Consider the following 26,862-nt stretch of genomic DNA (forward strand, 5'->3'; position numbering starts at 1 on the left):
ATCTGAGGTCCAGGAAGTTAATAGTTATATTGTCAGTGTGGTTTATTTATCATTGTAAACAAAATTTCGCAAAGTGTGCATAGACAGTGAACTACAAATGATAAGCAAACCCATCACTAGCTTACATTGCTTCCTACAACTAGCAGACATTTGTATCTCCTCCGTAAGTACGTGGACCTCGACAGTGGAGGCACCACTGAAAGATCCGGTGGTTGTGTCGTTATTACCAAGTGGACCCAATCCCTTTTCTCTTTACATTTTTAACTACGGAAAAGTTATGGGATACAGGTGACAATTATTGACCTATATGAAATAAAATCACCATAACATCTCAACGGTTTGCTTTAGGACGTTCAAACTGAACGGTTGTCCGCGGAGCATTATGGGAAATAGTAAGCGCTGCATTGTTTGGTTTAGCGAAGAAGCCCAATTTTAAGTGGAAGGTTTCGACAATAAGAAAAACTGACCCATCTGGGGGACTGAGTCTCCGAATCTCGCAATCGAGATGTCTTTTCACCCTCATCGGGTGACTGTGTGCAATGTCCAGACACGGAATAGATGGTGCGATATTCCTTGATGCCACGGTAACTGTCGAGCGGTACGTCAAGGTTTTAGAAGATGATTTCATCTCCATTATCCAAAGTGACCCTGATTTCGACAAGATATGATTCATGTGCGACCCCATGGAAGCACGAGAGCGTTTTATGTCTTGGAAGAGCACTTTGGACACCGTATTGTAGCGGTGGGATACCCAGAGGCCACTGGCGTGGGCCTCGATTGGTCGCCCTATTCTCCAGATGCAACTACTGTTTGTGGGGCTATATTAAAGACAAAGTGTACAACAATAACTCCAAAACTATTGCTGAGCTGAAAGCAGCCATTCACGAGGTCCTCGACAGTATCGATGTTCCGACACTTCAGCGGGTAAAGCCGAATTTTGCTATTCGTCTGCACTACATCATAGCCAACGATGGCAGGCATACCGAACATGTCATAACGAGAGTATCTGTAGAGACGTTTACATATTGAATAAAGTGTGTGCACGCCGTAGTTTTGTAACTAATGGTTAATTAGTAATTAGTGGCTTTTTCATGTTGTTCAATAACTGTCACCCTGTACAAATTTTAGAAATTTATTACTCCAAGAAATGATCTGGCGACAGTATTTTATGTGAAGAATATTAGAGGCATAAAAAAATTTGTGACGTACCTGACATGTATTCGCTACACAACAAAATGGCTCTGAGCACTATGCGACTTAACTTCTAAGATCATCGGTCGCCTAGAAGTTAGAACTAATTAAACCTGACTAACCTAAGGACATCACACACACCCATGCCGAGGCAGGATTCGAAACTTCGACCGTAGTGGTCGCTCGGCTCCAGACTGTAGCGCCTAGAACCGCACGGCCACTTCGGCCGGCCGCGACACAACAATGTGGTGCGAATTGGTGATTGAGAGGCACTATTCAAACCTATGCCGCTATACTTTAGATTGAGTCATTTAATCTTCTGCAAAACAAAAACAGTAGCATTTAAGCCTCTATTCTCACACCACGGCCTTAGATACTGAATCATGCTGACATTTCTTTTTGCTTTTACGAAGTTTCAGTAATGTATGTCAATTCGTCTATCTTTCTTGTTGGGCTGACTTACTTGTTGCGCCGTTCTTCCATTACATTCAGTGATGGCATACACGAGGTGCATATCGGCTAGCTCGTCATCTCAAAAGCTATCTACAGTACTGCTGATTAACACTGTCAACGCACGAATAATGCTGCCGGAAAGCGGGGACCATGTGTCTCTTAGGCCAAAATACTCAGAGGATATCCCAGAGTGGCTTCTGGAAGTTTTCAGTGTTCTGATTCGCCCCGTATAAGCAGGGTGAGTTTTTTTATTTCGAAGCAACGAAAAATCTCAAAAAGTACGCATCGGATTAAAAAACGAAAAAATACGTGTTCTTTATCAAAGATACTATCCGGCGATACCAATGTTAGCCCTCCATCCCGGAGGGAGAACAACTTTGAAATGTTATGCAGGAACATCCTATTTTTATAGTGGAATTTGATTCAAAAGTAGGTCACTTTTGTTCGTAATAGTTAAGCAATTGCGTGGTAGATGGCGCTGTAACCGACACTCCAAAAAATGCAACACAGACTTGTGTAGCAAACGACTCAGTATTTTCCAGTTTTGTCCATTTATCTGTCTTGAAACATCCATTCATTTATTGTGTGATATGATGTCACTGCGTGCACTTCGTCCCACATTTCTTAAATACGTTCCTTCATAACATGATTGCGTTATTAGTTAGATGCACGCTTTTATGACAGAAGAGGAAAGTCAAATGGTTCACATGTATGGAGAGAGTGGCAGGAATGTCGATAATGATGTAACCGCTTTGCTCAACCTTTTCCAAACAGGATGCGATCACGCCCTTCTTTTTGTCGCGTTATTCGTCATCACTTCACCGAGGATATTGTAAAAAGGCGAAAAAGGAACCTTCAAAGAGTAGTTGCTGGAGAGAATAATGAAACTGCGATATTAGGTGCGGTGAATCATAAGCCCCACGTTGGAACTCGGCAATTAAGTCGTGAATCGGAGATCAGACTGACTACTCTTTTCTGATTTCTGAAATGCAAAAAACATCATCCCTTTCATATTTCCCTGCTGATGGAGGAACTTCATGGCAATGACTTCCAGAAGTGAGTAATATTTTAATATTTTGCGAGAGTGTAACACTACAACCCACATTACTATAAAACCGTTTCTTGTAACTATATGTATTTACAAATTTTGTCAGTAATTAGTGTTTATGAAAATGTAATATATGGTGAAAGAATAAGTAAGAAATAATTATTTCAAATCGTTGCAGTAAACACGCTCACAATGCCAGAAAAATTTATGTAGTGCGAAACACAATGTATAAAATTCATGAAACAATAACATCCTTGGTGCGAGAGGGCAGCCGTAGAAGTGATGGCAAAGAGAGCTGTGAAATATTTGTGGTTTGATAGAGACGTGTGGCAATAAAATTCGATTAAAAACAATCTTGATCACATAAATATTTGATTTAAACTGGTGACTAGAATACGTTTTAGGCAGTTGTTTGTTACTTTCTCGTCGTCTTGTAGCGACCTTTTATGTTACAACTGATCTTAGTGTGTGTTATTTGTACACGCAGCCCTTTTACTGGAATGGGCACTGTATTTTAATTTTATTTAGTTTTAATGATGTAATTACATACAGTATTATTCATATTTTAACTGTTATATACGTAGCGGTTTTGTTATGTTATTCGTAGTCATGTGCGTAATAACTGATGTTAGTGTTTGTACATTCCTCTCTTTTACTGGCAATATACTTTGTATTCAATTTCATTTTATTTTATTTAAACGATGTAATTATGCTCACTATATGATAAAACCAGTACATACATTAGATCAAAAGTATCTGGACACCCCAAAAAGATACGTTTTTCACATTAGGTGCATTGCGTTGCCACCTGGTGCCAGGTACACCATCTCAGCGACCTCAGTAGTCATTAGACATTGAGAGAGAGCAGACTGGGGCGCACGGACTTCCAACATGGTCAGGTGGTTGGGTGTCACTTGTGTCATACGTCTGTACACGAGATTTCCACACTCCTAAACATCCCTAGGCCCACTGTTTCCTGTGTGATAGTGAAGTGGAAACCTGGAGGGGCACGTACGGCACAAAAGCGTGCAGGCCGACCTCGTCTGTTGACTGACACAGACCGGCGACAGATGAAGAGGGCCGTAATGTGAAATAGGCGAACATCTATCCAGTCCATCACACAGGAATTCCAAACTGCATCCTCATCCACTGCAAGTGATATAACAATTAAGTGGGAGGTGAAAAAACTTGAATTTCAATGTCGAGCGGCTGCTCATAAGCGACGCATCACCCCGGTAAATGCCAAAAGACGCCTCGCTTGATGTAAGGAGCGTAAACATTGCACGATTGAACAGTGGAAAAACGTTGTGAGAGTGACGAATCACGGCACACAATTTGGCGATCCGCTGGTACATCTGGAAAACCAGTATCTCTACCTGTGGTGGAAGGAGATGGAGGGAGGAGGGAAAGAAAGACTGGTTCTAAATACACTCCTGGAAATGGAAAAAAGAACACATTGACACCGGTGTGTCAGACCCACCATACTTGCTCCGGACACTGCGAGAGGTCTGTACAAGCAATGATCACACGCACGGCACAGCGGACACAGCAGGAACCGCGGTGTTGGCCGTCGAATGGCGCTAGCTGCGCAGCATTTGTGCACCGCCGCCGTCAGTGTCAGCCAGTTTGCCGTGGCATACGGAGCTCCATCGCAGTCTTTAACACTGGTAGCATGCCGCGACAGCGTGGACGTGAACCACATGTGCAGTTGACGGACTTTGAGCGAGCGCGTATAGTGGGCATGCGGGAGGCTGGGTGGACGTACCGCCGAATTGCTCAACACGTGGGGCGTGAGGTCTCCACAGTACATCGATGTTGTCGCCAGTGTTCGGCGGAAGGTACACGTGCCCGTCGACCTGGGACCGGACCGCAGCGACGCACGGATGCACGCCAAGACCGTAGGATCCTACGCAGTGCCGTAGGGAACCGCACCGCCACTTCCCAGCTAATTAGGGACACTGTTGCTCCTGGGGTATCGGCGAGGACCATTCGCAACCGTCTCCATGAAGCTGGGCTACGGTCCATCATACCGTTAGGCCGTCTTCCGCTCACGCCCCAACATCGTGCAGCCCACCTCCAGTGGTGTCGCGACAGGCGTGAATGGAGGGACGAATGGAGACGTGTCGTCTTCAGCGATGAGAGTCGCTTCTGCCTTGGTGCCAATGATGGTCGTATGCGTGTTTGGCGCCGTGCAGGTGAGCGCCACAATCAGGACTGCATACGACCGAGGCACACAGGGCCAACACCCGGCATCATGGTGTGGGGAGCGATCTCCTACACTGGCCGTACACCTCTGGTGATCGTCGAGGGGACACTGAATAGTGCATGGTACATCCAAACCGTCATCGAACCCTTCGTTCTACCATTCCTAGACCGGCAAGGGAACTTGCTGTTCCAACAGGACAATGCACGTCCGCATGTATCCCGTGACACCCAACGTGCTCTAGAAGGTGTAAGTCAACTACTCCGGCCAGCAAGATCTCCGGATCTGTCCCCCATTGAGCATGTTTGGGACTGGATGAAGCGTCGTCTCACGCGGTCTACACGTCCAGCACGAATGCTGGTCCAACTGAGGCGCCAGGTGGAAATGGCATGGCAAGCCGTTCCACAGGACTACATCCAGCATCTCTACGATCGTCTCCATGGGAGAATAGCAGCCTGCATTGCTGCGAAAGGTGGATATACACTGTACTAGTGCCGACATTGTGCATGCTCTGTTGCCCGTGTCTATGTGCCTGTGGTTCTGTCGTGTGATTATGTGATGTATTTGACCCCAGGAATGTGTCAATAAAGATTCCCCTTCCTGGGACAATGAATTCACGGCGTCCTTATTTCAATTTCCAGGAGTGTAATTTATTAGAAAGATAAACTGACTTTCAGTACTTTTCATTAAAACTGCCTTTATACAAGGCCGAAAAATTCTGGTACCAAACTTCGATATTTTAGGCAAGTGGTTGACATGTATGAAAGGAATTTTTAGTATGACAATTTCTCATGATAACCTTACGCGTCTATCGATTTGTTTATTAAATTTCATTAGTTTTGAGAAACATTAGAGTAACGATGTTGCAGTGGAAGTGCTTATGACACCTTCGGTTCCCTTTGTCGCGCCTGGGAGACGAGGTCCTTCGGATGCACTAGTCAGTCTGTTCCAGTCTGAGGACACAACTTTAGAAGACGACAGGCTGGTGGAAAGAATGGTCAGAGACTCTTATTCAATATCTTCAGATCTCTCCATCTTCCAGATCTGACTTCCAAAGGGACACATAATTTATAGTATAATGGAAGAATTAACTGAGGGTGTGAATCCATGTGAGCAAGTTTCTCGTTCAGTACCGGTCACAGCTATATTGGCAGAAAGCTTAGATATTCCTACTAAGATAATACTGGATAATGAAGCTTCAGTAAGTGCCATATCCAATAATTTGTTAAAACGTTTATCCCAGAAGACAGAGCTACCGACATTTTAAGTACACAACTGTAAGATCATTGAGACCATAGGTCAATCCGTCTAGATCGTGTCAGAAGAGAAAGACCAAAATGTAGCCATTTTTTGCACGTTCCTGATGATTCACAAATTATTTGAAGTCTGTATCAGAGGGTTAGGTACTATGAGTGAGAAGAACTTTTTGCGATGATGGAAAATTAGCCCAGGTTGATCATATGAGGAAGAAATGAAGTCATCGAAAGTACTATCAAATGGCCAGGCGGTTCTAGGCGCTACAGTCTGTAACCGCGAGACCGTTACAGTCGCAGGTTCGAATCCTGCCTCGGGCATGGATGTGTGTGATGTTCTTAGGTTAGTTACGTTTAAGTAGTTTTAAGTTCTAGGGCACTGATGACCTCAGGAGTTAAGTCTCATACTGCTCAGAGCCATTTGAACCAGTTCCTATCAGAAGCATGAAACTGAACTTATCAGTAACGAGAAGCGTAGAAGCGACCATGAGACGGATGGGAAAGGGAGACACTACAGAGAAATGAACTGGTGGAAGAGTAGGCCACGAAAGCTGATGGAACAGAGGTGGAATAAAGGAATCAGCTGTTCAAGGTGATGGAGAAATATAGTCCAGCTTTTGAAGAAAGACCTGGGACAATCCATAGATTTACATGCAATTCATATGTGCTTTTCACATACGACAGACTGTTGCATATAATATCCAATTCCATGGAGCCAAAAGAAGTTGGTGGATGAATAAACAGATAGGGCGTTAAATTGGTACATAATCGAACCATTAATGAGTGTATATTGTAATCCTTTATTAGTTGTACCTAACCCAGAAGAAACAGAAAGGTTGGTATTGGATGCATGGGTCGTAATTGTGCTGGATCCACCGAGAGAACAGTGACAAATTAATACAAAAATTTCATGGGGCCTAGTACTTTTCAAGTATTGATCCATATATCTCATTTTGGTAGATTAAATTGAGGAAATGTACAGCCTTTATAAATGCTGCAAGAATATATCAGTTTAAGGTACTACACTTTGGCCTTAATGTAAGTAAAGAGGTATTTATAATGGCATTAGATATGGTTTTGGGGCAAGGTGAGAAGTCAGCCAATGCCATTTGTAGATGATTTATTAATAACAACTGTGAGGTGGTAACAGCATTTGAACTTGTTAACTCGATTTTATAATCCTTTCAGAGATCTAGAATGAAGGGAAATTTACAAAAATCTCGTTTTGGAATGGAAAGGATAAAATTTTTGGGCCATATGATAAACGAAAAGGGAATTTTACCAGACAGCACAAAGACCAGTACCATTAAGAATTTCCCTGCTACTTGAACTCAAAAATAGCTGCAAGCATTTTTAGGGTTAGCTTCGTTTTTCTGTCAGTTTATACACGACAAAGTCATGAATGTAGAACCGCTAACCAAACTATTGAGGAACAATGTACCTGGGCTATGGAAAACTGAATATCACAATGCCTTTGAGGTGATTAACTACATATGCCTTGGTAAACAAAAAATTATTACGCCACCTGGATATGGAACTCGAATTTCACCCTTTTGTCTGGGCCTTCAAAAAGTTGCACTATTATTTATATGGACTACAAACAATAGTATATTGTGATCACCAAGCCCTTAGTTTCTTGAATATCTGCAATTCACGCACACCAATACTATTAAGATAGACACTGGCGGTGCAGGAATACAGGTTTCAGATGCAATACTTCATGTTTCTTTTCAGGAATGAAATTTCAGTCAAGTTTATTTATTTGTGTATTGTGTGAAATACTAATGTCGTTCTCTTCTGATTGACTTGCCTATTAATTGGTTGAAGTTTATTTCATGACATACTTTTCATGGAATGTAACCTGGTGAAGTAATGGTGGCTGAACTGAATTATGCTACATTCAGATGCAGGTTTAAAAATGTTGTTGACCAAATAATGTAAGATACTTTTCTGCTATGGAATTTAACTGAAGCCTGCAAAGTAATCGCGAGTTGTAATAATAACAGTATTGGCTAGTATTCACGTCCTGTTTAGATTAATGCACATTGAAAACTTATGACTGGAAACTGAAGCTAAGGTGAACAACCTTTCGACCAGAAAAGAGTGTTTTATTAGTGACACTGAAATGAAAAGTGACATAAAGGGCAGAAAAGAGCTAGCACGCTAGTTCACTAACCTAATTACGTACGGGGCCAGGAAGAATTACGACTGAGGGCTCAGAATACTGCTACCTTTCTTTACGTTTCATGTCCACCACACCACATTCCTGATCCGGATGCAAACCCATAACCACTTGATCCAACACACGAGACAACCCGACGCTGCCCCACCGACCACGCCACCCAGGTAGCAGTTCCATGGAGGGACAGATATCAGCTAACACCGATCCTGCCTGCATCGGCCGTCTACGATGATAGCGTCGTTGTTCAACAGACTCACAATATTGTAACAACAGTAATTTGGAATTAGGAACTTCAGTGAAGTTCAGTATCTCATGACTTAACTTTCATGTAAACTGTAACATCTCCGATCACGAAGATAATCGATAATTCGTATACGAGTGCCTTTACTCCAACTTTGCCTTGGAGTCTACCCGTGCGAGAGGGTGAGTGTCTGGCAGGGCCTTGGGCGGCTCGATCGCCAATTGTGGGGGTGTTAGGCAATTACATTGCGGCTTAGGGGTGGAAGTGTCACTGAAATTGCTTCCATTACATGGCATTAATGGAATTCTATTCATTTATTGTCACACGACGTCCTAAGGTTAAAATTTAGGAAATACAGTTAATTAGCGATTTCGCTTCCGGAAGAAATGCAAATGCTCTGTGATATATAGTTGCTCCAGGTTGAGGAGATCGCTTAGATGAAAAATTAGCGATTAAGGGGGACTATTACGAGAGACGCCACCGTAAACGTGTATATGATTCTGGTGCTAATAACTGTCTATTGTTAGGCTCCATTTGTAAAATAGATTTAAACTGAATTATTTGACGAGTATAGAACGAGATAAAGAAGTCACTGGTGTAAGTTTCAACAGGAATATACTACCCGTCTTTGTTAGATCTAGAAGTTTAATTCGTGGAAAGTGAATTTGTGCCAGGCTTCCTTATGGGAACGTCGGAAATCTGGTTAGTGCTGTTTTCTGGTGAATCAGCAAACACAGTCAAAGAAATTCGGGAAGTGTTTTCCTGCAGTTAACAGAAATCTAATTTACGGCTAAGGATCATTTAACTAAATGCGAACTGAATAGCATTGGCTCAGCATCGGAGGATTCTATATAAGTTCCTAATTCTGAACAGTAAATTTACCAGCGACCGGGGATTATCGGCGGCTGCTTCTGCACTAAGAGATCGACAAGTTTACATAACTGCAGTTTTACTGTTATTGGCATGTCGCAGTTTTATTTCAGTACATTATCACGCAGTTTCGATGAGACATGATGATTAATACTTGTGTTCAGCGAAACTTGGACGATATTAGGTCATGCTACATTATTTTGGATTTTGGATAATTAAAGAGAATAATTCCACTTTATCACTAGATTAATCTTTTTTTCAGTGTAGGAGTAGTAGCCACAAGACATTACAATTACACAGCCTTAGGAGTCTAAAGTTAACTTATTTCATTAAATGTACCTTTAATGTGTCATATACATGCATACATACGTACACCTATACAAGCTAGGGTGCCAGTTTAGCGTAGAACATGTAACCGACTGCCGGCCGGGGTAGCCGAGAGGTTCTAGGCGCTACGATTTGGAACGGCGCAACCGCTACGGTCACAGGTTTGAATCCTACCTCGGGCATGGATGTGTGTGTTGTCCTTAGGTTAGTTTGGTTTATGTAGTTCTAAGTTTTAGGGGAGATATGACCTCAGTAATTAAATCCCACAGTGCTCAGAGCCATTTTGAGCCGTGTAGCCGACTGACCCGCTGCGGAAATGTGTTGTTCAGAGGAGAAACATGAAATGACCTAACACAGAGAGAAATTTTTCTTAGACAATGGAACTCGAGCTCCATGAATTTTATTGAAATATATACGTAATAGTTACCTTTTGTGTGTTGTAGTTTTCATCAGTTTTATCATAAGAGCGTTGGCGACTACTCCTCTAATTATGCTGTACCTTGCGCGCAGGATGCAGTTGCGATTTGTACGTTGTTTGTAAACTTAATACACACATAAAAAAATGTTTTACATCACCCCGGTTCCCAGACCCCCTGAAGGTAGACGTTGACTGTGGATATTGTACCGCAGACACAGTTCCTTTGACTGATCAGAGATGTCACTAAACCCGCCCAACCATGTGAACAACCAGGCATGAGCAGCGCCTATTAGACGAAGGGGGTACGACAGCCGATCAGTACCACTCATTCCACCAGGAAGGAGGTGACGGCTCGTGCTGTCTGTGGTTCAACCATGCCTAGACAATCAATACCGCGGTTCGATCGCGTCCGCATTGTTACTTCGTGCCAGGAAGGGCTCTCGACAAGGAAAGTGTGCAGGCGTCTCGAAGTGAACCAAAGAGAGGTTTTTTGGAAATGGAGGAGATACAGAGAGACAGGAACTGTCTATGACATGCCTCGCACAGGCCTCCCAAGGGCTACTACTGCAGCGGATCACCGCTACCTATTAATTAAGGATCGGAGGAACCCTGACACCAACACCACCATGTTGAACAATGCTTTTCGTACAGACACAGGACGTCATGTTACGACTCAAACTGTGTGCAACAGGCTGCCTGATGCGGAAGTTCACTCCCGACGTCCATGGCGAGGTCTATCTTTGCAACCACGACACCATGGAGCGCGGTACAACTTCCTTCAGGATAATGACGTCGCTCGACTAGAGTGGCCAGCATGTTCTTCAGACACGAACCCTGTCGAACACCCCTGAGATAGGTTGAAAAGGGCTGTTTATGGACAATGCGACCCACCAACCACTCTGACGGATCTACGCGGAATATCCGTCGAGGAATGGGACAATATGGACCAACAATGCCTTGATGAACTTGTGGATGCCAAGACGAATACAGGCATGCATCAACGCAAGAGGACGTGCTACTAGGTATCAGAGGCACCGGTTTGTACAGAAATTTGGACCATTACCTCTGACGGTCTCACTTAATGGTGGGACAACAAGCAATGTGTGGTTTCATGAGCAGTAGAAAGGTCGTAAATTATGTATATATTGATCTCTATTCCAATTTTCTGTATAGGTTCCGGAATTCTCGAAACGGAGGTGATGCAAAACTTTTTTTTATGTGTGTATATCAGTTAACTAATGCACAGTACGAGGTCTTGCATCTCCTGATCGATTGTTCAAAGTCAGTTTCATTATCTTCAGACAACGATTTATATTACTACATTCATTCTTAGCTGTATTTTTTCTCATCTGTAAGCTCTCCTTTAGTGTAAAAGGCACCAGTTGCACAGAGAAGATATATGAGATAACGACAGGAGTCGTACACGTAACGAACGGTGTTACGGAAGAGGTTTCGCTGCACTGCACCCACTCACGTTTGCCCCCCTTTTACGCAAATCACACAGCCGATCGGACTGTCCTCCTCGTTACGCTCCGAGAGTGATCAATTCCTGGCTGAGCGCCAGCTCTATTCTCGTTCTCGCCCGAGTGAAAATACCTTGCAGCCCGACAGTGAGGGGCTATTTAAAGCGGCCTGCCTTATCTATACTGCTTCCCCTGTCTGACCAGAACGTGTAGACTCATTCATACTGAAAGTTTCCACACAAACGCACGGACAGCGGTCGCGTTTTACAACCCGCCACTAGGCAACGCTGATACTGCTGTGATTTGCTACGAGTCAAAATGACGTTTAGAAATAGAACTCGTAGATTGCGTGCACTTAACAAGACCGCTGCAGCTACTTTTGCGCTCTAAAGATATTTTCTGCGTTTCACAATTTATCTGTTACTCCCCTTAATTGCTGACCATTAAGCCACGTGGTCGCTTAACTCGTACTGATTATTCAGTTTCCTGCTGCCAGTTGTTGCCACAGTTCTGTCAGACGCATTACGACTTTCTGACAAACTGTGAAAATTTTTTACGTCATTACATTTATAGTGGGGTCTTCATTCTGATAGTAGGTGACATGCCGCTTGTAAGCTTACCCTGCCTCGTTCTCTCACTATTAAATTCTTTGTTTTACTTCCAACTATTTCTATTAGTTGCAGAAATGGACAATGGTTTGCTTCTGGGCAGCTGGGAACATGAACACATAGCCTGCTTTCATTTAATAGTTGACTATTTTTATCTGACAATTATAGATGAACTACTTTTCACAAGGAATCAAAACTCATCGAACTGTATAAAAGTGCACCCCGCACAGCCTGTATTGTCCTTATAAATGAATTGTTAATATCGGACAGGTTTTTGACTTGTTAAACTGGTCGATGATATTTTTTAACATAACTGTCTTCGCTACAACAACATGCTTACAAATATAATTTTTATTCAGCAGGAAATAAGCAAGTACTGCCAGCGTGGTATGTTCAAAAACTGTCCAAATTTTTCTGCCATGTGCATGTCCTAATGTCTGCATAACTACTGCAGCTTATTATTATTTCCCCTTTTCAAGCCTTGTTTTTCATCTTAAGTTTTCGTCCCCTACTTCTCCCCTCAGTATCAAAGCTATTATTTCTCGATGTCTCAGGATGAGACTTATCCACATATATTTACTTTTAGTCGTGTCATAAAACAGTTTTCCTCTCCGAGACTATTCAGGACTTCTTCATTACATGTAGAATCCATCTACCTAATATTCAGCTTTCTTCTCTGAAATGAACTTCCAAAACATTCTATTCTATATAATTATATATATAAAATTAAGTTTCAGTGCAGATATACGCCAGGCTCAAAGTCTTAAGAGAATCGGTGAAATGCTGCAAACAATTTCTTTTGTGAAGTGACTGATCGTGTAAACGGTTAAGAAGGTTGAATGAATTGAAAACTAGGAGCATGCACTGCTGGTCAAGTTGTGTTATCAGAACGGCAGAAATTGCAGCTCTGTACTGCGGGGATATCATCTACAGAAACAGCTGCAAAGAGGCCCTATGCTAGTAGACGGAAAAAGGATATGATTGAGAAATTTGAAGAAACAGTTGAATCAGGTGGTGCAGCAAGGAGAGTGAGACGGCCCATTCCCAGGGCAGTTGTTAATGAAGTTCCTGTAGTTATAGCTGAGCGCGCAGCACGTAGCCTACCTCAAATTCTGCAGTCATGGGAATTGCCTCCAACCTGGTTAACAGTTGAAAAGATTTTGCGGCACATTTTACACTGGGGTCCCTACCAGGTACCGAATATGCACCTAATGAAGCCTAAGACGAGCTACAATGGCATGATTTTGCTCTCCGTTTTATGGCAGATATGGAAAATGGATGATACATGGCTGGCGAATATTCTTTGGACGAACGAGGCGCATTTTGCATGGTCGTGAATACGCAGAACTGTCGCATATGGGGTTCTACTCCGCCTCATGTACAGAAACATGCACCAAACTTAGGTTACACGATTGAGTAGTGTGGTTTCACAAATTCCATTTTCTTCGGGAAGATGACACCTCGTAGACCAGTTATGTGTACAGTGACATCTGCATATTGTACGAACCTTCTTTAGCAACACGTCATACCAGCTTTGCAAGAAAGCAATTGTGTCCACACCACTATTTTCATGAAAGATGGGGCAACACCACACGTCATCTGTCTGGTGAAAGATTTGCTTCATGGCTTCTGGTTGTGCGGGCTATCTCAAAGATTGTGTCTATCAGGGACGTATCCGGACTCTTCATGATCTGAAGGACAGCACACGGCAACATATCACTCTCATTACATCGCACTTGCTGCGAGCAACAGTTGACCACGCCGCTTTACGATGTAGCATGTTGTTGAGGTGGGAGACCATAAGGAACACTTATTGTAACTTGTGATAACATCCTAACAAACGTGCAAGAACCATTGCGATCGTGTTCAGAGAATGTAAGAATGTGAATATAAATGTTACTGTTAGGTATTTTGTCACGGAAAACGCATAGGACAACTTTTTCATGAGGAATTAGAAAAGAAGTACAATTTGCCAGACATCCTCAAGCTAAGAGCTTGTCGTAGACAGTTCGTAGAGGATACAGATTTTTTCTATAAAGATTTTAGAAAGACGGATCATTTTGCGATGGTAGGTGGGGCAGGAATCAGTATCGGCCGAGATCTTTGCTACAGTATGAGAGTAATCCGGTAAAGATAGCATCAGCAATAAATGCTATACATGCTGATTTTGCTCCTGTTTCGAGGCGTTATGGTTGGTAGCAACTGAACAGCTCTAGTAGTCAGGTCAGGAGGAAGTTACATCGACTGCTTCTCACAGTTATGGGGTTGAACATTCATTTGACCGAACATTCATTTGTTGCCATACCGTAGCTTATGAGACCTACGTTTCAGTAGGAGGAGGGAAGAGAAATAGGGTGGGTTGGTAGAAAAATCTTCAATGGATATTGCCTCTCAAGGGAAAAAACATAATTTTTTTAAAATTTTACATTAAACTCAGGTTTTAGGCTCAGTATTGGAAGAAATAAATATAACGAAAATTTGTAAGCATGAAGCAAGTCAATGTAGAGTTAGGATATTTGGATGAATTGAATATATTTTTTTGTCAGTCTTGTGACTGGTTTAATACAGCCCGCCAGGAATTCCCCTCCCATGCCAACCTCTTCACCACAGAATAGCACTTGCGACCTACATCCTCAGTTACTTGCTGGATGTATTCCAATGGTCAACGTCGGAAATTATTGGTAGCGAATACAAAGCACCAATGGGTGACAAGCAGTATTAACTCTGTGCCTCTGCTGTTTGAGCCGCAAAAGAGGGATTCGGAGCATAATTCAAGCAGAAGGTATGGTCACCTGCTATTTTAATCTCAAATGTTTCCTTTGTAACGATATCACATAAGCTGCTAGAGTGCGCCAGATTCTCTGTGTTGTTGTATTCCATAGAATTTGATAGAATCCTCTTTGGAAGCCTCTCTCCCTGGTCAAACAACAGAGGGACAGGGTTAATGCTACCTGCACATCAGGTGGTATTCAATATTCACTATCGATAACTACTGGTGTTCTTTGTTTGTGTGATGGCAGTATTTGTTTTCGGTGTTTTTGTGTCTTTCCGCATGCGCCGTATTACAGCAAGGTTGGCGTAGCCCCGCCCACCAAGTGTTTATATTTACTCTCTCGTTGGGTTTGTGCCTTGAAAATGATGGATGTCCATCTGTCAAAATATCGGTAGCTGGCGACGACGTCATCTGGCTGCTTTCCTGTAAGTTGTTTGAACGTTTTATACCCTGGGAAAATTTCAAGTTTCAGAGTAGTCTGTATGAATTTTAACACAGAACATGTATTGAAAAATGTCTCAGAAACAATGTAAGATTCCAAAAAGATGAGTAAGTAAAGCCCGTGCTAAAAATCTGTTCATTGGCGCAAGGTAAAATATACTGAAAGCCATAGTCTAATGAACAGGTATGTAGCCGTTACCAAACCCCATCCTGTTTAAGGGGGGACGTTGATGTAATTGACCAAAAATGTCAATATCTATTTATTTTTTATTTGTTAGTACAACTCATGGACAATAAGTTCCCAAAGTTTCAATGTTGCAATCGCATCCGAAATGCCTGAAAATTAATTAAAAGTGTGACGCGGCCTTCCTGCCACGCCCACGTTTCGAAGCACCACTTCAGTACCTACTTCTTGTTGTGCCATGTGATGGTTCATTCATGAAAAGAGGGCATACGTCTTTATATAGTGTGTCAAGTGTCATAAGTGTTGACATAGGTAAGGTACTAGATGTTCAAATTATGAGCAAATTCTGCCATAACTGTGCACTTAGTGGAGAACGTGAAGAAGATGTAAAAGGAAATAGTTGCAGCAAAACATGTTCTGGTTCTGGTGGTGGAATGGAAGGAGCTAATATGCAAATTATTTTTAAGAGATCTGTCAAGGAACGTGGTGTCAGATATATGAAATATCTTGGGGATGGTGACTCCAGTGCATTCAAGTCTGTGAATGAGAGCGAACCTTATGGAGAACTTTCAGTTGAGAAACTTGTAGGGATAGGTCACATCCAGAAGAGAATGGGCTCAAGACTAAGGAACCTTGTCAGTGAAATGATGGACAAAAAGTATGGAAGATGGAAAGAGCACTGGTGGACACAACATACTCACAAAGAAGATGCTAGACTCTCTTCAAGTGTATTATGGCAAGGCTATCAAACAAAACCTATCTAGTGTAAATGACATGAAAACTGCAGTATGGGATACATATTTCCACATGTTGTCAACATATGAACACCCTCTTCATCATCTGTGCCACCTTAGCTGGTGTAAATATCTACAAGCTCAGAGGGCTAACAACCCCGACATTCACAAGGAGAGGCTTCCAAATTGTATCCTGGATCTTGTAAAGCCCCCTTACAGGTTTCTGGCAAATCCTGCACTTCTCAAAAAGTGTGTTCACTTCAAAAACCAAAATCCAAATGAGTCTCTAAATTCACTCATATTGAAACGATACCCTATAAACACATTTGCATCTGCTACAGTTGTCAGAATTGCAACTTATGATGGAGTTATTGTGTTTAATGATGGGAACGTCGGTAGGATGAAGGTATTAGAAAGAATGGGCTTCAAGGCAGGAAATTTTACGTAAGACATCCTGAGAAAAATAGATTTACAGCAGGTCTCTGCAGCTGAAAAGTCAGCTGAAGACCTGGTAAAGGAAACAAGACAGACAACAAGAAACCAGAAGAGAAGCCTTGAAGGTCAAAACGGCCCAGAGTACAAATTTGGTGCCTTCTGAAAAAGTGACATAGGGAAAAAAGCTAGTTTGAAATTTAAATTGCGTTTCCTGAAAATTTTTTTTTAAAGTTTATGTACCTTTTCCTCAGCTTCTATGAATGCTAGAATTATGAAATTTTGTACACATGTTTCTGTAAATCTAATGAACGTTGTCGCAAGAGAAAATTTCGAAATTCTAATTGCAAGCTGAGATATGGGGCAAACTGCTTGGAATTTTGCATGAATTTAAAATTGTAATTGTGGAATTATAATTAAAAAATTATGAAAATTCTCCTATTGGACCTATTCCAAAAACCTCATGCGAGAAGCTAACAACATATAAGGAGATGAAACAGAGAAATGTTTGGAGGAGTCTCTTTAATAATTTCTGAGAAAAAGGAACATATATTATTTTTTGAAAATAAAAATTCAAATTTCATTAAAAAAGAAGTTGAATATGTATAATCAAAGGATTTTACAGGTAAATGTGTTACCTTCATGTAAAGCGTGGTACAAAATTTCATTAACATATCTCCAAAACTGTGGAGTTGGTGCATTTTTAAATAGTGTGTGTTTTTTATCAAGTCTCCCATTAAAGCCATATGTTAGAAAAGTCTTTCGTATTATATATCAATACGCGAGTTGAGAATCACTCACGTGCCTCAGAGACGATCTGTTCAATGCTCTCGTCAGCTAGGGAAGCCATATCTTACTATACATGGTAAAGCAGATCGGCAAGTTGCACTTTGAGCGCAGGAATCTGCCCAGCCAACAGATGGAAAGACGATTAAATTCAGTTCGAATAATGCTATGTGGCGGGCACTTCCTCTTGCCTCGCTTGTTCCTGCGGTCGCCGTCCGCAACAGGTTACACTATTGTACTTGCTAAATTCAGACGTTACTGTTTCGTGTATATGTTTTTAAGCTGCAGTATTCAGGATTAATGGTGAGAGCGTTGCTAGGTAGCGTTGCATCGGCGTAATTCCATATTTTTGCTTCAGCTTTGCAGATGTGTTTTCAGTGTAAGCGGGGTTAGGTCTTGAGTTCTTGTCTGATTTAGTGTTGGATTATTATCTACTTTTGTTCGACCCATCTGCAGATGTTGATCGTTTTGAACTTTACATTATCACTCACTTAATGGTATTGCCTGGATTTGTAAGACTGTAGGGTAAATTACCTGTCGTTAAGGGAATGTTTTACTGTTTTTCCATATGATTCCCTGCAAGATATATTTAGCTACAGTTAGTGAACCTTCACTCTTCTTCACTGAATAATAACTGTAATTAACCTCAAGCTTCTCTGTAACTATTTTTCTCCTGACATAGTTTCCCAGTGTACGACTTTTGTGTTCAGTCTATATGTACACGTTTATCCTTTATTCATGTCAATAGGCGTACGAGCAGTGCTTATTGGGGACAACCTGCTTTCTGTAGAATACTACACTCCTGGAAATGGAAGAAAGAACACATTGACACCGGTGTGTCAGACCCACCATACTTGCTCCGGACACTGCGAGAGGGCTGTACAAGCAATGATCACAAGCGCGGCACAGCGGACACAGCAGGAACCGCGGTGTTGGCCGTCGAATGGCGCTAGCTGCGCAGCATTTGTGCACCGCCGCCGTCAGTGTCAGCCAGTTTGCCGTGGCATACGGAGCTCCATCGCAGTCTTTAACACTGGTAGCAAGCCGCGACAGCGTGGACGTGAACCGTATGTGCAGTTGACGGACTTTGAGCGAGGGCGTATAGTGGGCATGCGGGAGGCCGGGTGGACGTACCGCCGAATTGCTCAACACGTGGGACGTGAGGTCTCCACAGTACATCGATGTTGTCGCCAGTGGTCGGCGGAAGGTGCACGTGCCCGTCGACCTGGGACCGGACCGCAGCGACTCACGGATGCACGCCAAGACCGTAGGATCCTACGCAGTGCCGTAGGGAACCGCACCGCCACTTCCCAGCAAATTAGGGACACTGTTGCTCCTGGGGTATCGGCGAGGACCATTCGCAACCGTCTCCATGAAGCTGGGCTACGGTCCATCATACCGTTAGGCCGTCTTCCGCTCACGCCCCAACATCGTGCAGCCCACCTCCAGTGGTGTCGCGACAGGCATGAATGGTGGGACGAATGGAGACGTGTCGTCTTCAGCGATGAGAGTCGCTTCTGCCTTGGTGCCAATGATGGTCGTATGCGTGTTTGGCGCCGTGCAGGTGAGAGCCACAATCAGGACTGCATACGACCGAGGCACACAGGCCCAACACCCGGCATCGTGGTGTGGGGAGCGATCTCCTACACTGGCCGTACACCTCTGGTGATCGTCGAGGGGACACTGAATAGTGCACGGTACATCCGAACCGTCATCGAACCCATCGTTCTACCATTCCTGGACCGGTAAGGGAACTTGCTGTTCCAACAGGACAATGCACGTCCGCATGTATCCCGTACCACCCAACGTGCTCTAGAAGGTATAAGTCAACTACCCTGGCCAGCAAGATCTCCGGATCTGTCCCCCATTGAGCATGTTTGGGACTGGATGAAGCGTCGTCTCACGCGGTCTGCACGTCCAGCACGAACGCTGGTCCAACTGAGGCGCCAGGTGGAAATGGCATGGCAAGCCGTTCCACAGGACTACATCCAGCATCTCTACGATCGTCGCCATGGGAGAATAGCAGCCTGCATTGCTGCGAAAGGTGGATGTACACTGTACTAGTGCCGACATTGTGCATGCTCTGTTGCCTGTGTCTATGTGCCTGTGGTTCTGTCAGTGTGATCATGTGATGTATCTGACCCCAGGAATGTGTCAATAAAGTTTTCCCTTCCTGGGACAATGAATTCACGGTGTTCTTATTTTAATTTCGAGGAGTGTATTATAAACTGGTTTCAGAAGATAGTATATTTAATTCTCTGCACGCAATCTTCAGCCCACGTAAGGTTGACTTGAGCCGCAGAGAACTTAGTCACGTGTTGCAGACCTGCAGACATCGTGAGTGGAGTTGCAATACAAAGTGCAGTTCGCATCTACATTGCACGCGTTTTCTCTATAGGAGAAATGGTTGAACGTCAGTACTGTAACACATGTTAATGATCCCTTCCTGTATATCGTTGCCTGTGAAAGTGTGCTTACTATCAAATATTTCATTAACAGCAGGCAGATCTCGCTGTTTATTCATGAATCCAAATCTTCAACAAGAAGAGGAATATTTTCAAGGCATTGGTACTGGAGGCATAATCGCTAAGCACTCATATTACAATCTGACAGTTGGTTGCTGGCTTTCACTGTTCTCGTCTATATAAAAAATGTCGTCTAAATTTGTCCTTGTATAATGCGTGTGCCAAAACAAGTCTCGTTCCCACGAGGACCAAGACTGAACAGAAAGAGTCAGTATGAGAGTCGCTCATTCACTGAGCTTCTGGACAGTAATTTGTGATAAATCTGAGTGGGAATGTAAGCAGCTTACGCCTCTTTATTGCCGGCCAAATATGAAAGTGGGTCTGCAAGTGATCGCCTTCAAGATTGGCAACAAGGTGGAAACGTGATCGCACAGCCAACACTCTTGTACTGTAGTTATGGCCCAGCGCTGGAGAGACAGATGATTTTTCTCTGACTTTATGCACTGTCGAACACATTGTATAGCAAGCCATTGGGATAAGAAAGTGTAATGCGAAATGCTGATACTGAAGAGCTGTTAACGTAGTTGCAAATGTGGTAATCAGTGCCAGTACACATCATTGTCACCAGTGCCCATAATAACAATATGTTAGTGAATTTGAATGCAACAGAGTGATCGGTGCCCACAAAATGAGTCTGCCATCAGACGAAATTTTGAGTTTTACAGGGCGTTTCGTTACCACGGTTATTTGTGTGAGGCAGCGTTGGACATAAGAGGGTCGTTCAGGATGACAGCTTACTGGATCACGCTGTGTGACAACAGTAACGGAACACTATCAACTTATTCGCATCCATATGCGACTGAGCAGCGTTTCTGCACGACGGTGGCAATCAGCGTGGCCCAGAGCAGTGCTGTTACTTGTGGATTGCTGGTTATTCCTCGTGTTTTACCGTGCCTGTCTACACACATCGATAAAACGAATATCTCATTATGCTAAGACGGGACGGTTTGTACTATTCAAACGAAAGATTCCGCTTTAAAAAAATTTTGTTTGTGATGGGAAACAAACCGACGCTTTGCATCGACACTGGGCGTCCCATGAAATACCCGATGTGTAAATTTCGTATGGGCGGCCTCCAGCTACACGTAGCAAAAACCGTATTGCAAATTTCTGCCAAAATACTCGTGAAAGAGATAATCTCTATATAAGTCGGTAAAGTGACGACGACCTAAGACCTTTCTTTCAGTGTGGATGCACTGTACGCCAGATTTCTCACGGGAACCAGGAACAGCGAGTAAGGGCTTCACGGATACGTGACACTACGTCTGTGGTATGCAATAGGCTGGGTATTCGGGTGGGATGGAAAGCACGCTCGGATGACCGAGGCGATCAAGAAGACCGTTCGCGTCAAGCAAGAAATCCAGGTTCGAGTTCTGGTCTGGCACAAATTTTCACCTGTTACCACTAATTCAATTCAACGCCGAAATCAAGATACCGCCATTAAAACCATTTGACAACATATTTGTAAGGCCACTGTAACAAATATGTTGTCTGCTCTTTCGGACATACCCAAAAGAACACCCACCCACGCACATACATACATTTGATGCTTTACAGACAGACGTACTCCAGTTTCATGGACCATATCCCGAGCACGACAATGTGCAATCATCTATGGCGAAGAATTTTTAACTCTCTTTGAAGGAGGAGAGATACCACTTGTTGCCTGGACTTCGCGTTACCTTGACGTCTGTCGAATATGTCTTTCGTAGGGTTGGAAACTAAACAACACAGCACCGAAGCAAGAGGAGGATAGAAAGCAAACTAGTACAGGCAAAGAAGACACTTCTGGCCTAAGGAAATCTACTAGTGTCAAACATCTGCCTTAATTTGAAAACGAAATTTTGGGGCATAGAGTAACAGTACAGGAGTGAATCAAGAACTGTGGGTAAACCGGCAAAGTAGAGAATAGTAGCGTGTGAGACGTGGTGCTAAGGAAGGAAGTTGAAAATTGGGTAGACTAGTAAGATAAGAAATAGGTAGTTTCACCACAGAATCGCTGCGAACAGGAAAACATTAGCAAGAAGAAGGAGCAGGATGATAAAGTGTGCGCTTGTGTTAAGATATTTAGGAACAACTTACATGGTACTTGGAAGGACTGTGGGGGAAGAGAGAGATTGAAACATATCCCACAAGTAATTGGGGACGTTTGGTGCAAGTACTGCCTTTGATAAAGAAATTAGCACAGGAGAGAAATTAGTGGCGCTAACCATAAAAACAGTCAGAACACTGATGACAAAAGAGGTTGGTTCGCACCCATGGATTTGAGGTTTGCTGCAGTAAGAGCTACTGTTCCAAAAAAAGCACCAACCTGAAGCATCACTCTACGCTTTCTGCTTGTCCTGTACATTGGCAAATGTGTATAGTACATTTGGCATTAACTTTAATGTTAAATGCATGCATAGTCATCTTAGTGCACATTTAGGTGACAAGAGGAAAACATACTATATAGTGATTATGATTTCTTTAGCATGGTAGAGCGGTATGTAAATCATTTTGAAGGATAATGGTTTCAGGTTTATGTCAGTTCACTTTCTTGCAATTTAAACCGTAAAATCATTTCCAAGTGGACAAATTTGGGCTTTAGCTCATGTCAAAAAATTAATCATCCTCTAAAATACATAAACAGTCAATGCCGTGATCAACACACTTCAAGTGGTGGATGTTGTTGGATAATAGATAAAAATACATGTGAAATTACAATGATAATGAACTCAATCTTATTGCTCTCTCATTCCTGTTGCCTAGCACAATTTTCCCTTTAATCTTTCTTCTAATCCTTCCCCTACCACTGCGTTCCAGCCTCTTTGGCTTTTATATATTCGTCTCCCTTCAGATACTAAATTACCCGTTCAATATGCGCATATACTTTCTCTCTCTTCATCTTCTACTTGCAAGGCCAGCTTGTATATCTGAACTATCTTTGTCGGCGTTGGTTTGCTATCGAATCGGTTGAGAACCCTATCACTGAACTGTTCACATCAGCTAGCTGCTCTGCTTTCTTATTCGTAATGAATCCTACTGCCGTTATACCATTTCCAGCTATTGTTGATATTATCCTATATTCGTCTGACCAGTAATTCTTATCTTCTTTCCACTTCACTTCACTGACCCCCCCTCCCCATCACCCATGTCTAGACTGAAATTTTGCATTAATGTTTTTCACAGCGTCACCTCTTCTTTGGAAGTCCTCTCTCGGAGATCCGATTGGAGGTTTAATCTGGAATATTTTGCCAAAGAGGAGGTCATCATGACACTTCTCCAATTATAAGCATATGTCCTGAGGACAAACCTTATATGTATTTACTTCATTGGTTTTCATTGCATTCATTGACAATTCTTTCTCCTTCTAGGGACAGTATCCCATCTTAAGAGAGTTCCCCCTTTGACAAGGTCGTTGCTAGAGCTGGAGTGACTACCTACACTGGAATTATGCGGCAGCCATTGCTGATGATCTTTATTCTAAACTAAAGCAGTGGATGGTTTCGAAGCTGCTACCCTTGACGTAATATTACTAATCAAATACGCCAACCCTCTTTTTTTATTCGAAACTGCGATCTCCTGCTTGCGTTTTTTCGGCTCTCCGGATTATAAAGAAACCTCTATCTTAAAAGTTAAGTTTGTCACCGCCACTGTGACCCTAAAAATATATATGAGCCACATCAGGAGTTGGCCCCTTACTACACCCATTCCAATGGTTCCACCTAAACTAAGAAAGGAGGAAATGGAAGGGGGGAGAGGGTGTCTTATTTACTTAACAGAGAAAAAGGTTTTTTTCGAGTGATCGTGGTTTTTTTACTATTTGCTTAACCTGTGGAGTTAAGTCCGTGAAGCAACCCGTAGCCGTGAGGACATCCATGCACGTCTTCTCTAAAATAAAGGAAAATACCATTGGGGATCATAACATCAAAAATCCAGAAATAATGGATCAGATCATATCAGCTGCTCATTGCTGGGTCATTCCAACTACGCGGCATGGAGTAGAAACCACTTGCCTGTATTTCGGTTTACGGAGAGTGGTGCAACGTTGGTCGTTCGCGTAAGTTAAAAAACCGAGAATACTTTTCACGGCAGTGGCAAATATATAGAACCAGTTCACAGAATAAGTCTTGTTCTCGGGTAGGAGACGTCACCTGGAACAACATCACATGCTGTGTAATTCGGTCAGTAGTGGCACATGTGAGAAAGGCCAAAATTTGCTAGACCAAGCACCAGATGTCTGCTACCGGACCACAAAAGAAACGATGATAGTCCATGTCCGGCACTCCGCTTGCTATAGAAAGCAGAGAGTTGGCGAGGAGAACTTGGTTGAGACGAGGACGATTTGGTTGCTTGCCACTGACCGAACCATACCACCCGTAGCGTGCAGTAATGTCAAGAAAAGGGGCGTTCACTGCCCGCCATATATTGCGCCATCTGCATTACGGGTACTTCTATTCTATCTCACTGGAGACCCAGGACAGTTGTATCGCCGTGTAGACAGCCTTCGTCGATAGCGAGTGCAAGGACGGAACCATTAGACCACGTGTGGGTGATCCGTAACAGAAGTAGGCTAGCAAGGATAAAGAAAAATTAAAAGAAGTGTGCTAGTATCAAACATAGGTCTTAAACTGGGTAAGAAATTACTGATAATGCATGGAAGGAAATGACAGAATGGTGGAAAAATCGGAAAAAAATTAATCTGAGATATGGTGCTACAGATAGGTGTTGAAAGTTAAATGAACCGTTGAGACATGAAAAGGTTGTATACAGAGTCGGTGAGGAGAGGAAGATGTTGAAAATATTGTCTAAAGGAGGGGAGAGGACAGCAGGACATGTGTTAAGACATCAAGAAGCAATGTCTGTTGTACCAAAGGGAGCTGTAGGGGGAGAAACTGTGATGGAAGATGTTTATAGTGTACACTCTGATACTGTGAAGTGAAGACATTGACAAAAGAGAGTAAGTCGAGGTAGGCTACTTCAAACCAGAAGAGTGGTGAGCACATTTCCTCTCTGCCCTCACAAAAAATACCCCATTTATTTTTGTTTTGTGCAAACTGCAAATTGCCTAGTTCTCACTCAGATACATGAAACCGATTTCATCACAGAACGATCTGCAATATGGTACGACACTGACTGCGGAGCAGCGGAGAACTTGTACCTGAACCACTGTTAGTAACCACCACTGTAGGAAAGTAACTGTTCGGCATACGGTGGTTTCTTTTCCCATCATCTGTGTATTATTCTTGTCAACAATATGGATGCATAAACTGTTGAGCTGATTATGTAATAATTTTCGCAGTTGTCAGCTCCTGCTGTCTTCGGTCGGAATTGTGTGCATGATACTTTTTCGAAATTCGGATGGTATATTGCCAACTAATACATTCTACTCGTACACTCCAGCGTGGATACTTGCTTTGTTGCCTCTGCCAGTTATCTATTACTTCAGCCACATCTGAATTTAAGTTGTCCAAAACTCATTTAAATTCTAAAATAGTAGCCCCTATCTTTTTGCTGTCGACTCTTGACCTCATCAGACAAGTCCTCCCCCTATCCGCACTCTCCTCTGCGTTTAACAATGGAATTACCATTACAGTCTTACTTTTAATACCCTACTTTTAATTTTTACCTGATTTTGGATCTTCTACAAGCTGAGTCAGTCACTCCGACGATCATTTCATTTTCGATTTCTTCACACGTTTCCTGCAACCATTGACCTTAACTTCCTTGCAGTTTCTATTTATTTGTAAGTGATTTATATTGGTGTATTACACTAAAAATTTTTGTACTCCTCCCTTAGGTCGAACAATTGAGGTATTTCTTCTGTTACTCACGGTTTCGTCTGAGTTATCTTCCTTATATCTGTGCCTTACTGTCAAACATCCGCGTTTGCAATTTTTTGAGATGCGCACTCACCTTCAGCTTAACTGCCTATTGTAATATGATTTATCTCAATATATACATCCTTAGTGAACCTAAAACGTGTCTCATCATTTCTCAATATTTCAGTATTCCACTTCTTTCGTTATTGATTCTTCCGTACGATTTTCTTGATGTTCAGTGTGTTATTTATCGTTGTAAATGATTAAATGTGTCTATATCCGCTCCGAGGTACGCCGTGCAATCCAATATCTGAATTCGGAATCTCTGTCTGACCACGACGTAATCCATCTGGAATCTTCCCGTCCCCAGATGTTTTTCAAGTATACCTTCTCCTCTTATGATTCTTTAAAGAGTATTCGCTGTTAACATCTGAAATTTATAGTAGAACGCTATTTCTCTTTCTCGTCTCTCATTCCTACAGCCTATCTCCTAATCTCCTGCACTCTTTTCTCCTATTTCTTACCTTCAACCGCGCTCAAATCACAATGATTATTAGATTTCCCTCTCCCTTTGCATAATGAATTACTCGTTTAATATCCTCATATGCTTCCTCTGTCTCTTCACCTTCTGCCTTCGACTTCGCCAAGTGTACTTAAACTATTGTTGTCGGTGTTGTTTTACTGTCGAGTCGTGAGGACAACCCTTACACTGAACTCCTCACAGTAGCTCGTTGTCTGCCCTACTTTCCAATTCGAAAATTATCCTTCTTCCGTTATACCGTTTGCTGCTGTTGTTGATGTCATCCTGCATTCGTCTTACCAGAAATCCTTATCTCCTTGCCATCTTACCTGACTTTCCTCCATTGTATATAGACTGAGCCTTTGCATTTCTCCTTTTAGATTTTCTAGTTAGACATTCAAACTTCTGA

This window comes from Schistocerca gregaria, chromosome 3, assembly GCF_023897955.1.
Source record: "Schistocerca gregaria isolate iqSchGreg1 chromosome 3, iqSchGreg1.2, whole genome shotgun sequence".
In the NCBI taxonomy this organism is placed as follows: Eukaryota; Metazoa; Arthropoda; class Insecta; order Orthoptera; family Acrididae; genus Schistocerca; species Schistocerca gregaria.